Raw genomic sequence first — 12,327 nt, forward strand, 5'->3', positions numbered from 1 at the left:
ATGAATTTTAAGGGGGACACAAATATTCAGTCCATAGCACAGAGTATTATCACTACTTTCGTACATCACTTTGGGGACCATGGCCTCCCTGAATCTTTCCATTCCACATCCTACCCATTTTGAATTTCTTCATGAACACCCAACACCCCACAATAGGCCAAAGATGCCTCATGACTGCGACTAGCGGGGAGTATGTCCCTGGAAGAACCCTTGGGAGCTCCAAATACCATTGATTTAGGGCCTCACCCTAACCCTAAATCATGGGCTTCTGAGGTTGACTTAAATAGCATCTACTATTGTGAGAGGTACCAATGGTTGCGGGTCTTTAAAAAAATAACAATTTAATAAACCATCTATTATCACCGAACTAGAACCAAGAAAAATAATTCCTTTTGCAGGCTTTGTGCATCCCTGACTGTCATAGCTGCCAAAGCCCTATCATTCCCATTTCATACACGATGACACGGTGGAGCCAGACTCCTGGGGTTTATATCCTGGCTCTGATCCTTGCGGCTGTGCAACCTGTGTGACAATGGGGATAATCATAGTGCCGAGTTCATCAGGCTGCTGGGAGGACTTCAAACTTGCCACACAGTGAAGCATTCAATAGAACGATTACCACAGTCTCCTGTTTCCTTGGATAAGGAGACAAAACTCTCAGTTGGCCATTTTTGAGCCTTTTCAAGACAATTTGGCTTGATGACACCTAGTCCTGCCTTCTTAGAGGATGAAATGAGAGACTATGAAGAGAAAGAGGTCTCTTTTCTGTACACTGTCTCCCTCACCCGCCAAAAGGTCCAGACAAGGGGCAGGAGGGGACAGTGATGGCCACATTGCCTCCGAAGCTCTCAGAGGGCGTGAGCAGTTTCATTCAAATCTGTTTTCTCCTCAGCTGGACCAGTGTGTCACACCTGCCACACACATCCTGATTTCCGCCGCTGGCTGAGAGGACCTTAAGGACCGCTCCCTGGACTTCATCCCCCCCCTGGCAACGACGCTAGCAGCTGTGATCAGTCAGAGCAGTACGCTCTCCCCTGCAACATGAGGGACTCTCGTGTGCCCTAAAGAGCATCTTTCCCACCCGGGGCTGCCCTCACCCCAGGCCTCCCCTGAGAATGCTGGGATTTTGTCCCAAATGCAACAACAGCACCTCATAAGTGTGTTAGTGGATGTGGGGGATTTTCCAGTGTAGACAGAAGGGGGTTCTTTTTCCACGGCCACTCCAGTGGGCCAAGAGAGACCAGGCATCATGCAGCCTGCTGGAAAGTGACCTCATCAAAGCCATGAAATCCCTGGTGCTTGTGGGGCTTCTCCCCACGGGACCTAGCGGCCCCAGAGACCAGATGAAGACAGAGCGCTCTTCTGGAAAGCCTGCCACAGTGCAGAGGGTCGGGTGAGGCAGGTCTGGGAGGCTGCATTCCAGCCTGTGGCCCCTCCTCCACATCCCTTCTCGCAGGGGCCAGTGCTGGGCACCCTCTGGCGGGGGTGGACCAGCTCCATAAAATGCTTGAGAAGCACCAGCTGTGCTTGAGGGCTGTGATCCCCCAGCAGTGGCTGTCTTGGGTGCCGTCAAAGGTATTTTATGCTTTCAGGCAAAAATCCAGCAAGAGGCCCTATCTAAATAGAACTTGCCACCTGGTATCTTAGTCGTATACCCTTGAGGACTATTCTCAGCATTTTATTCGGAAAGAAAATGAAGAATGAGAAGGAGCGTGTGCCCATCTCAATCCAATCCCAGTGGCTATTTATGGAGAGCTCCCTACATGCCAAGACTGCGCCAGCACCTAAACTGTGCTCGTTTATTTCACCAGACATGGTTATCCACATGTCACCCCTACGAAGCAGGACTATGGTCATCCTCCTCACTTTAGAGGTGTGTCAACTGAGGCACAGAGAGGCTAAGTAACTTGCCCAAGGCCTCCCAGCTACTAGGCAGCAGGGCTGGGGTTTGAAGGCAGACTGGTGGCTCTAGCAACGGCCACGCCAAACTGCTGAATCCCGTGGCTCGTGGTCAGTTCAGTCTCTGTCAGTAGACCTCGCGCCCTTTTCACTTTCCACATCCAATCAGATTCTCATCCATCTCTCCCTCTCCATTTTTACTGCCACTAAACAAGGCCTTTATCACCTCACCCCAAATTAGCAGGGAGCAGCCTCCTAACTCTTATTTCTAAGCTCTCCTCTTTTAACTCATTTGTCTCAGCACTGCCATGTCAGTCTCCCTAAAATACCACTGTGATAATGCTTCTCTCTTGTTCAGTAACCTATAATGACTCCCAATCCTCAGAGGTCAGCTTCCATATTCGGTTCCTGGTGTCACAGCCCTACCCCCTCAGTCTTCCTTTATTGCCTTATTATTCACTATTCCTTGTTCGGTCAAATTATGCTGAAATTGACTTACTCAAATTGATTTACTTGTCATCCACTAAACATTCCCTGCACTTTCCTGCCAGCAACGTTTTATTCCCACTGTTCCTCCCACCTGGAAAACCCTTTGCTTTCTAATCAGGTCCATCCATCTTTTATCTGCAGTTCACATCCCAACTCCTCTGTAAGCTTCCTCATCCAACCTCGCCTCGGATAAGCGCTGCTCTATTTTGTGGCATTTATTGTCGCAGGGGTTATGAATGGGTGGTCTGCAGATGCGTTTTGTTTGGCCAGCCAGTGTTTAGAAAGGAAAAAAAAACAAAAGGAATTTGAATGTTTTTGGATGGGGCAAATGCTCTCCAGTTTGCCAGATCCCTACACTCTTGATGTTCTTACACCCAGTTTTCTGATTTACATCAGGGCTGATTTACATGAGGGCTTTGGGGCTTGCAAACTCTGCATGTACAGCTAACTGGACGATCACGTGGGGCTTTGCCCCATTTCTTCTACTGCCACCTTACTTATCCTTTCAACATCATAACCTCCAAGCTGCTGGTCTTCAAAGATTTCTCTGACACTTTAGATTTGTTTTTCTTCCTTTATCATCTTTGTCAAGTGCTAAGTGATTCCAAAATAAAATATTTCCTGCCCCAGGGGAATTATTACCCAAAGAGACTCCATGTAGTTTTGTAATGTTAATACTCAATCCATAATCTTTCTGCTTTGTGAAATTTTCTTAAAACTGGGATATTCTTAAATGTCTTCCCACAAGGAGGACTCTAGAGCTTAAATCCCTGCTTTTCTGTTTACTAGCTCTGGGGCCCAGCAAACCACAGGTCTCTCCCAGCCTCAGTTTCATCCTTTGTACAATCAGGAGAATATTAACTACTTTGTAGGGTTCAAGCGATGTCTGATATGCAGCAGCAGCTCAGTAAGTTGGAGCTGTTACTATTTTCATGAGGCAGCTTTACTTATTGCCTCAAGTTCTTGGGTTCCTGGTGTCAAGCCTGGTCCCAAACAGAGGACGTGGGGTCTTTTTGCCATGAACCTTGTGGTAGACAAGCATCCTTCTAACCTTATCCTCATTTCATAGATGAGGATGCGGGGGGGGGTGGGTACCAAGATTGTGGCTGTGAGGCTCCTGGCACAGAGCAGCTGCAATAGCTCGCGTCTGTTGCACAGACCCTCTGCCAGAGGCTGTTCTAAGTCCTGTATCTTACGCAGTCCTGTATCCCACCACAGCCCTACGAGGCTGGCACTGTGGTCACCTCTGAGACACAGAGTGCTTCAACACCTTGCCCTGATCCCCAGTCACGAAATGACAGCACCAAGGCGTGAAAGTAGCAAATCTGGTTCTGGAACCCGAGCTCTCCTCCCTCTGAAATACACCAGAGGCACACTTGGTGTCCTCATGTCCTCAGTATGACTACAAGACCCCCAAAGACCCTCACCTTTAATCCTCTGTCACCTCCTGTCCTACCACACATCAATCACTATGATAAGAAAAGGATAGTATGTTTATAGCAGAATTTAGGACTGTAGCTCAGAGGTTCCCAAGTATCAATACCATCTGCAGACTGGTATTGAAAGAAAAATTAGGACAATAATAGGGAAATGTTCATAAACACAAGTTGATTCAGTATTTAAAGCACTGGCTCTTTTTCTGAGATTATAACTTAGTGATTTTGTGTCTGAGTTGTGAAAAAAATACCTTTTCTATTATAAAATGGTAGTGACACTAGTAGTGGGTTTTTTTCTTTTTTGGCTGTGTTGGGTCTTCATTGCTGCGCGTGGGCTTTCTTTAGTTGCGGCGAGCGGGGGCTACTCTGCGTTGCGGTGCGTGGGCTTCTCATTGTGGTGGCTTCTCTTGTTGCAGAGCACAGGCTCTAGGCGCGCGGGCTTCAGTAGTTGCAGCATGCGGGCTCAGTAGTAGTGGCGCAAGGGCTTAGTTGCTCCGCAGCATGTGAGATCTTCCCGGACCAGGGATCGAACCCGTGTCCCCTGCATTGGCAGGCAGATTCTTAACCACTGCACCACCAGGGAAGCCCCGGTTTTGTTTTTTTTTTTTAATGTCTTTATTAGACAAAATAAAAAGTTGGCAAATAATGGTTGAAATTCCTGAAATCCACCAGTCTAGAAACATAGTCTGTTGTCTGATGGAATTACAAAATGTCCGCTTGTTTATTCATTGTTAACACGAGACTGTATCTTGTCTTCTGGGCCAGCCTTCCCCCCTTTGTGTATCCCACGAGCTTAGAGATATTTTCTGAGTAAATCCCTGCTGGCTGATTCTTTTAAGGGCCACACAAAACCTGTGTCCCAGCCCAGATTCTTAATAGTTTATCTTTGCCCTTCTTTGAGCGATCCCTCACATTCTGACTAGTCATGATTAAGTCATCTTCAAACCAAAACTGTTGGCAGAACAAACATCTCAGACTGAAGCTCTTTCCTTCAAAGGTTTCATAGCTGTTTCTCAAAACCAGTCCCCAATGTTGAACTTTTAGCTACCTTACAAGCAGCTTCTATAGTGAGACAGATCACTACTTATCAGCGTATTATAATAACAACAATAAGGATAGTGACAATACTGTGACAACACATTAGAGACCTCCACTTAGTGTGTCCTTCCAAACCATCACACTGAAACTGTTTTTTCTTACTTCAAGCCCTTGTAAACTTAGCTGCTCTGACTTAAGAGAAAAAAGAATAGCCCCTGATGCCCAAGTCCTGCATATCACTGTGGATGCTTTTTTGCATTTTATTCTCATTTCTACCCATCCAAGATCCTATATCTTCTCATTCAAGTAAGCCTTGGCTGAAAGCCTTTCTTAGATTTTATTTAAGAATTAATTGCCATTCTCTGGTTCATCTCTGTCATATAAAGAAACCAAACCCACTGGTGGTGTGTTGGAGCTGGCTCCTACTGGCTTGTAAGAACAATTTATTACATTTTCAGGAACTCTGTGAGCTGGTTGGTCAACAAAGCCATTCTTAAAAACTAGATCACAATTAAATCAATCTTATTAAAAGCAAAGGAAATAAAGACTCAAACCATCACTTTCTAATTACTACATTTTCCCATTACCTATGCATTTGAGGTTATTTACATTACTCTATCTGTAAGGTATCTGTACGGAAATACAGAATAATGGTGTGCTTGCTACAGTACATCTCTTCCCAGCTCCACCTTCAGCGACGTCACACAGGCAGCTAGAAATGGGCCATGGTACGAGTATTTACACCACGGAAATCAACAAACACTACAAACCATGGCACGTTCCCTTCAGAGACACGGTTGTTAAATGCTCACCAGCACACCACTGGCTGCCATTCTTGTCTTCCTAGTAGGTGAACCCAGAACTCAACCCAACAATGACACTTCTCTTTCACAGATAAAGAAATTGATGTTCTGAGAAGTTAAATGATCTGTTCAAAATCTCACAGCTGACAAACAATAATCTCAGGTCTAGAACCCAGGGCTTCAAAAGTCTAGTGCTTTTTTTATACTAGTGGATGAAAGACACCTCAGACCCTAAAAAGAATCTTGAGTGTTAGGATGAACTTCCCAGCTTAACAAGAGCCCTGGAGAGAGTTCTGCCCTAAGGGTCTGCTGAGAAAGCAAAGATTTCGATTCTTATAACAGAAATCCTTAAGATATGAAAATGTTTTTGCGGCCTCAGCTAATATTCCCAAATTGTTGTCTCACAAGAAACCCTTAGTATTTTAGTGAGGTTTGTGTATGGATTGCAAGTTGCGGGATGGCAAAGGGAGAATGGCACAAAAGGATGAGAATCCCTGGGGATCTGATAATTGGAAGCTTTGTTGTTGAACTTTTTAGACTCTCCCACCTCCTTAAATGTACACCCACCCCCACTCACCACATGGCACACATGGTAAAGTTGGCAACATGATAAAAAATATAGAAAATAAAAATCCAATTCAAGGGACTTCCCCGGTGGTGCAGTGGTTAAGAATCCTCCTGGCAATGCAGGGGACACGGGTTCAACCCCCGGTCCAGGAAGATCCCACATGCCGCGGAGCAACTAAGCCCATGTGCCACAACTGAGCCTGCGCTCTAGAGCCCGCGAGCCACAACTACTGAGCCCCCTTGTGCCACAACTACTGAAGTCCGCATGCCTAGAGCCTGTGCTCCACAACAAAGACAAGCCATCGCTATGAGATGCCTGTGCACCGCAACTAGAGAAAGCCTGTGTGCAGCAACAAAGACCCAACACAGCCAAAAATAAATAAATAAATAAATAAATAAATAATAAATAAATAAATAACTCAATTCAAAACAATTGAAATATAGTAGGCCTTCCAAGTAAGATTTCAGTCCATACCATTTGCATAACACTATCTTGTGACATTTTAAATATTGTATTCTAATGTAGAAACCATCTAAGCACACTCATAGTAGAGCAGAGAAATTTTTACAGGCTTCCCCAAGAGAAAGGAATATAATTTCCTAAATAGAATGAGAAATCCATCATCAGCCTCCATCTTGGAAACCATTTGTGTGAACTATATAAACTCTCAGAGACCGGCTACCATCTTTTTTTAATCTCTTTGAGAGCAAATAGTGTTTTTAATACACTTAATTTTACTCCTATAAAATCAATAAAATGACTGTAATAGCTGATAATAAGTTAATTTTCAGGGTATTTATCTGCATGGCCCAGCTACTGCCTCAAAGGACCGGCATTTTCCTCTCTCTGCCCTCACTGCTAAGCATGCTCAGTCCTCCTCAGGCATCATATCTATGCTTCCGTGATGGAATTTCTGACTCAATATTTGACTCTCAATTTCATACCTAACCTCCAACAACCCAAACTTTATCTTCTTTTCTATCTTAGGAACTCAGGTACATTGTAAATGTTTCTGTTGGTGAACCCAATATACAGTGTTAATACAGTGTTTACATAGATGCAATGTTATGCTAAATAAAAAAGAGCAGGGAATGTTCTTCACACCAAGTCATAGACTCAGGTATTCAAATTGCAATGATTACCTGAATTTTTAAAGTATGAATGACTCTTTCTGCTATATAAATCAAGGACTATGAATAGGCAAGAAAGAGTGAGTGCATCCAGTGGCCCTCTGGAGGGCTGGGGGCCAGTTAGATGTTCACATGATTCTCCTCTTTACAATTATTACATCCAAACAGGATATGGAGAAGCGTAGGAAGCATAGTACACTGTTAGTTTAACACAGAACTCGAAGAGAGAAGATCTATCTGGGTAACCTCAATAGATTTTATATTGCTGTTCTCATATATCATGTAGAAGATACAGAGTTCAGGCATGCCTTATCTCAATGAAAATCGCTAATTCTTTCACTCCACTTGGTGAGCAGGATTCCTGTTGTGATCTGGCCTTCTCACCCCTTGCTTGAGAAGCCCATGGTAACTCAGTTGAACTGGTCAGTCCCCAAGGGCTTCATTCTTTAAATCCCATTTGAACATGTACAGGAGACATTCCTGCAGCTTTCTTAGGAAACTATTTCTTGAGGAACAGTCATCACATTTCTGAAAAATTATGGAGGCAGCTGATCCAAAATCTTGGCCTTGAACTCCAGCCAATGTTTTCTTGACTCCAAAGTGTCCTGCCAAAACAAAGTAATCGCACAGCTGACAGAACCTCTCTTGTTACCTCTTAGGAATGACCATAATTTATAGCTTGCAATGCCAGTGGGGGTCTCCCAGTGAACATACAGCTACTCCGGGTGCGTTTCAGTGAGTCATCTCAGGGCTAATAAACTTCTCATGTTTACCTTCTCAGGAAAACACGGAATTCCTTGTTTAAGAACGAACATCACCGATAAGGAGTTCTGTTTTTACTGTAACTGTGCGCTCCTTTTTTCCTTCCAAGGTGCCTACTGGTCTCCTGACCTGACAGTTTGGTGCCATGTCCTGAGACCTCCAAATTTTCTCCCAGATGCTGGTTCCAGACTTGAGGTGGCCATGACCAAAGTTGTCACTATGGAGACTTGTTAAAGTAAACGCATCATATTTGGCTTTAAAAAGACAGGCTCCCGCCTTCTAAAAGGAATAATTGTTTAATTTTTCAGAAAGAACATTCTAGGCTTGACTGCTCATTTTAAGGCAAAGTAGGCTCTGAACTCAGGATCCTCTGGGCTAGAGATTCTAGACTCTAGGTGCCTGGGAGTGGGGCAGGCAGGAAGAGTGGAAGATGTAGCCCTAAACTTTGTGAACCTGGGTGAGAAAATGAGGAGCTAAAGGCTCTCAGGTGACTAAATGCCCAGAGCTGGAGGACTCTGAGGGTCTCCAGAGTTTTAAAATTGTACTTAAGTAGCTTCAATGTCCTCTGCTTTCTGATAGAGATAAACATATCCAGAAGAACCACCAAAGAAAGTTCACCAGGTTCTTTCTCAGGACCAGTCAATGGGAAGAAAGATCTGGGCACTGGTTCTAACTAGAAGGCTAGAAGTCACCCAGGGTCACCTAAGAGAGACACCTAGTCATGGCACATTTTCTCGGAAACATTCATTCTCTGTTCCTGTCTGGCTAAAACCCAAGTCCTGGTTTCTATAAACTGACAAATCCCCACCTGCTTTGAACCAGGGCTCATGCTTTTACTGCTCCAGTGTTCATTCCGTTCCTTATGCATTTTGGGTTCCTGAGCTTTCCATTGATTTTTTGGTGAGCTCAGGTATGCATTTAAAGGAATGTTTGTTAGAGTTATCCAGCATTTTTAGCTGTTCTGCAGTGGGCAGTTTCTAGGTAATTCCATCCTCCATACTGCCAGAAGTGAAGTCTTTGAAATCTGATGTAAAGAGAATGGAAACAGATCAACAACAGATGCACCTTCTTACCCTTAGTAGAAAGTGTCAGGCATTGGTGAAGTCCTGAATCAGGGTCTTCGAGGTGAGGTGAATTTCTGTACTGGGTGGTCTGTATTACTCCTGGGAAGATCTTTCTGACAGGGGTATAGGTGAGTTTCTGTGCTGGGTGATTTGTATTACTCCTGGGAAGAGCTCTTTGACAGGGGCATCAGTTACATTTTGCTGCAGGGCTTCTGCATCTGCTGCCTGGACCACCTGACTGAGTCCCTAAACCTCTGTTGGTCATACTTCCCACGTGGGGAAGGGAGGCTCCTAGTCATGTCTATGGTCCAGACTACTGGTCTCTGTTTCTTAGGCTCTGACCCACTGGCTGGCTTTCTTTTCATTTCTTTGTAATCCTGTGGTTTATTGTGTTAGCCTGTGCCTGAAGGTTTTGAACTATTGCCTTGATCCAACCTAAAGAACCATGTGTTTCCACCCTTAGATGGCTCACCTGCCTCTTGTGCTGTAGCTCTCAGGATGCAGTACTTTCTCTGAGTCTTCTCCCCAGCACGATAGAGGCAAATCATATGAAGACTCTGCTTTGAATTTCAGGTAGTACAGATTCTAAGGAGCACAGAGTGAGTGGGTGTGTGGTATCAAAATATGCAGATCTATCAAGAGATTCAGAATTGAGGAGACCTGAAGTTAGCAGGAAGGAGGTCTTGCATAAGCCTCTTCAATCCCTTTTGTATCCCAAGGTTATTATCTCAGCTCTCTCTTCATTTACGCTCTGCAGCCTCAATAGTTCCCAAGTTACTGGGAAGGACAGACAAATCCAGACCCCTTAAACTCTCCGTATTCTTTCCCCCATCCATCTTCCCACCTGTGAGGAAGTCTCTCACCCAGTCTCTCCTGAAGTTAATTGCCAGTGAAGGAATTGGCAATGTCTTTTTTTGTTATGGTGGTGGTAAAAAACACGTAACATAAAATTTACCTTCTTAGCCATTTTTAAGTATACAGTTCAGTAGTGTTAAGCATATTCACGTTGTTGTGAAACATATCTCCAGAACGTTTTTTATCTTGCCAATCTGAAACTCTTTACCCATTAAACAACTCCCCCTTTTGCCCTACCCCTAGCTCCTGGTAACCACCATTCTCCTTTCTATTTCTATGAATTTGACTACTAGATGCCTCATATAAGTGGAATCATACAGTATTTTTGCCTTTTTGGGACTGACTTATTTCACTTAGCATAATGTCCTCAAGGTTCATCCATGTTTTAGTATGTGTCAGAATTTCTGTCTTTTTTAAGGCTGAATAATATTCCACTGTATGAATACATCACATTTTGTTTTTAGTTTCATCTGTCAATGAACATCTGGGTTGTTTCCGTCTCTTGGCTATTGTCAATAGTGCTGATATAAATGTGGGTGTGCAAATATCTCTTTGAGATCCTGCTTTCAATTCTTTTGGATATATACACAGAAGTGGGATTGCTGGATCATATGGTAGTTGTATTTTTAATTTTTTGATGAAGCTCTGTACTATTTTCTGTGGCAGCTGCCCATTTTACATTCCTACCAATAGGGCACAAGGGTTCCAAATTCTCCACTTCCTTGCCAACACTTGTTATTTTCTGTTTTTTTGACAGTAGCCATCCTAATGGATGTTAGATGGCAATATCTTTCTTATATTTCTTCATAAGATTCCTGGAATTATGGATGTTTTGAAAATATCCCATCAGTAAATCTCTAGTTGCTTAGTTCAGTTTTCAATGGCGATGGGTATTCAAATGATCTTCAAAATTAAAAGAAGTTGTTACAAATTAAGAGTTTTCTGATCAAGAGTAGAAAACATCCAGAAAGTTCATGTTTGCTTTCCATCCAAAATTATCACTCAATTAATGTTCACTACCAAATTCCACCTGGGTTCATTACATAAGCTTTATAGAGCTCTCCTTATAAGCCTTCTGTGTGTTTTCCTAATGATGGAAAGACCACTTCATCTTGGCTTCTGCTTTTCTTCTGTGAGCTCATGCTAGGGTCATTGTGCCATGTCTTTTATATGCTTGGAACAGTCGAGACTAGAACTATAGGAGTCCATTCCCTTCTGATTTTCAGTCTCGGTCTCTCCTCAAGCTAGGGTGGTTGGCTTTTTTTTGGAGGTCGCAAAGGTTGCCTTGGCTACCTTTAAGTAATGACTACAAGCAACATAGAACTATTACTGCAAATGACTTTCTGTTCATCAGATTTTATTTGAAGTTAATATTGGATTAGAACCTGGTGTATTTAGCTTTGCAAGCTGTATTCCTGTCAGCATTATGCCATTCCCAAAGAGGGTATCTCATGGTGCATTTCTGCCTGGTGTGCCTCTCCCCAGAGCATGGCTCTAAAATAAGAAATTGTACTTCTTACATTCCCTTTTATTTCCTTATTATCTCTTGAGTTACAGCCCTGTACCCATTTAACACAACAAAGTACATGGCAAGGGGAGAATTTATGACTCACAATCAATGAATATTTTATCTTATTGGGAGGTAGCCTGAAGGAAACACAGTGTGCCAACCTATGCATGACTGAACACTATTAAACATTTCAGTCCAATACAACTGAATGCTTCTGACCTTGAAACTCATTGGCTGCTGCTGCTTTACAGATAAGTTAGTATGGGACCATGACCCTTTTTGGTCATGTGACCAGGGTGGTTGTTCTCAAAAATGTGCCCCTTGGTGAAGCAACGTATCCCATGGACCCTACCTAATCACACTTGAAAGTGCCTTGCAAAATGCCCTCACCATAATTAAAAGACAAAATGAAGACACTTTAAATCACAGTTCAATGAAGGATTCATATGGGAAGAAAATTTTTCCTTCATGACCAAACTACGGTGAACATAAACCAGAAATCTTAAAAAAATTCAATGGCAGAGAAAAAGGATGGAAGAAAATTGGGTCCTTGAAGATGCTGATGATCCATCTGGAGCCACCATTTTAAGGACTTCTTGTTAAGTGACATCATTATTAGTTAAGCTAGTTGAGTGAGGGTTCTCTGTTATTTGCATCCAAAAGCATCCAAAATCATGAAGCCTTGTGTAGGGTTTGGTCTTTTTTTTTTTTTTTTTTTTTAAACATCTTTATTGAAGTATAATTGCTTTACAATGGTGTGCTAGCTTCTGCTT

This window comes from Eubalaena glacialis, chromosome 4 (genome assembly GCF_028564815.1).
Source record: "Eubalaena glacialis isolate mEubGla1 chromosome 4, mEubGla1.1.hap2.+ XY, whole genome shotgun sequence".
Classification (NCBI taxonomy): Eukaryota; Metazoa; Chordata; class Mammalia; order Artiodactyla; family Balaenidae; genus Eubalaena; species Eubalaena glacialis.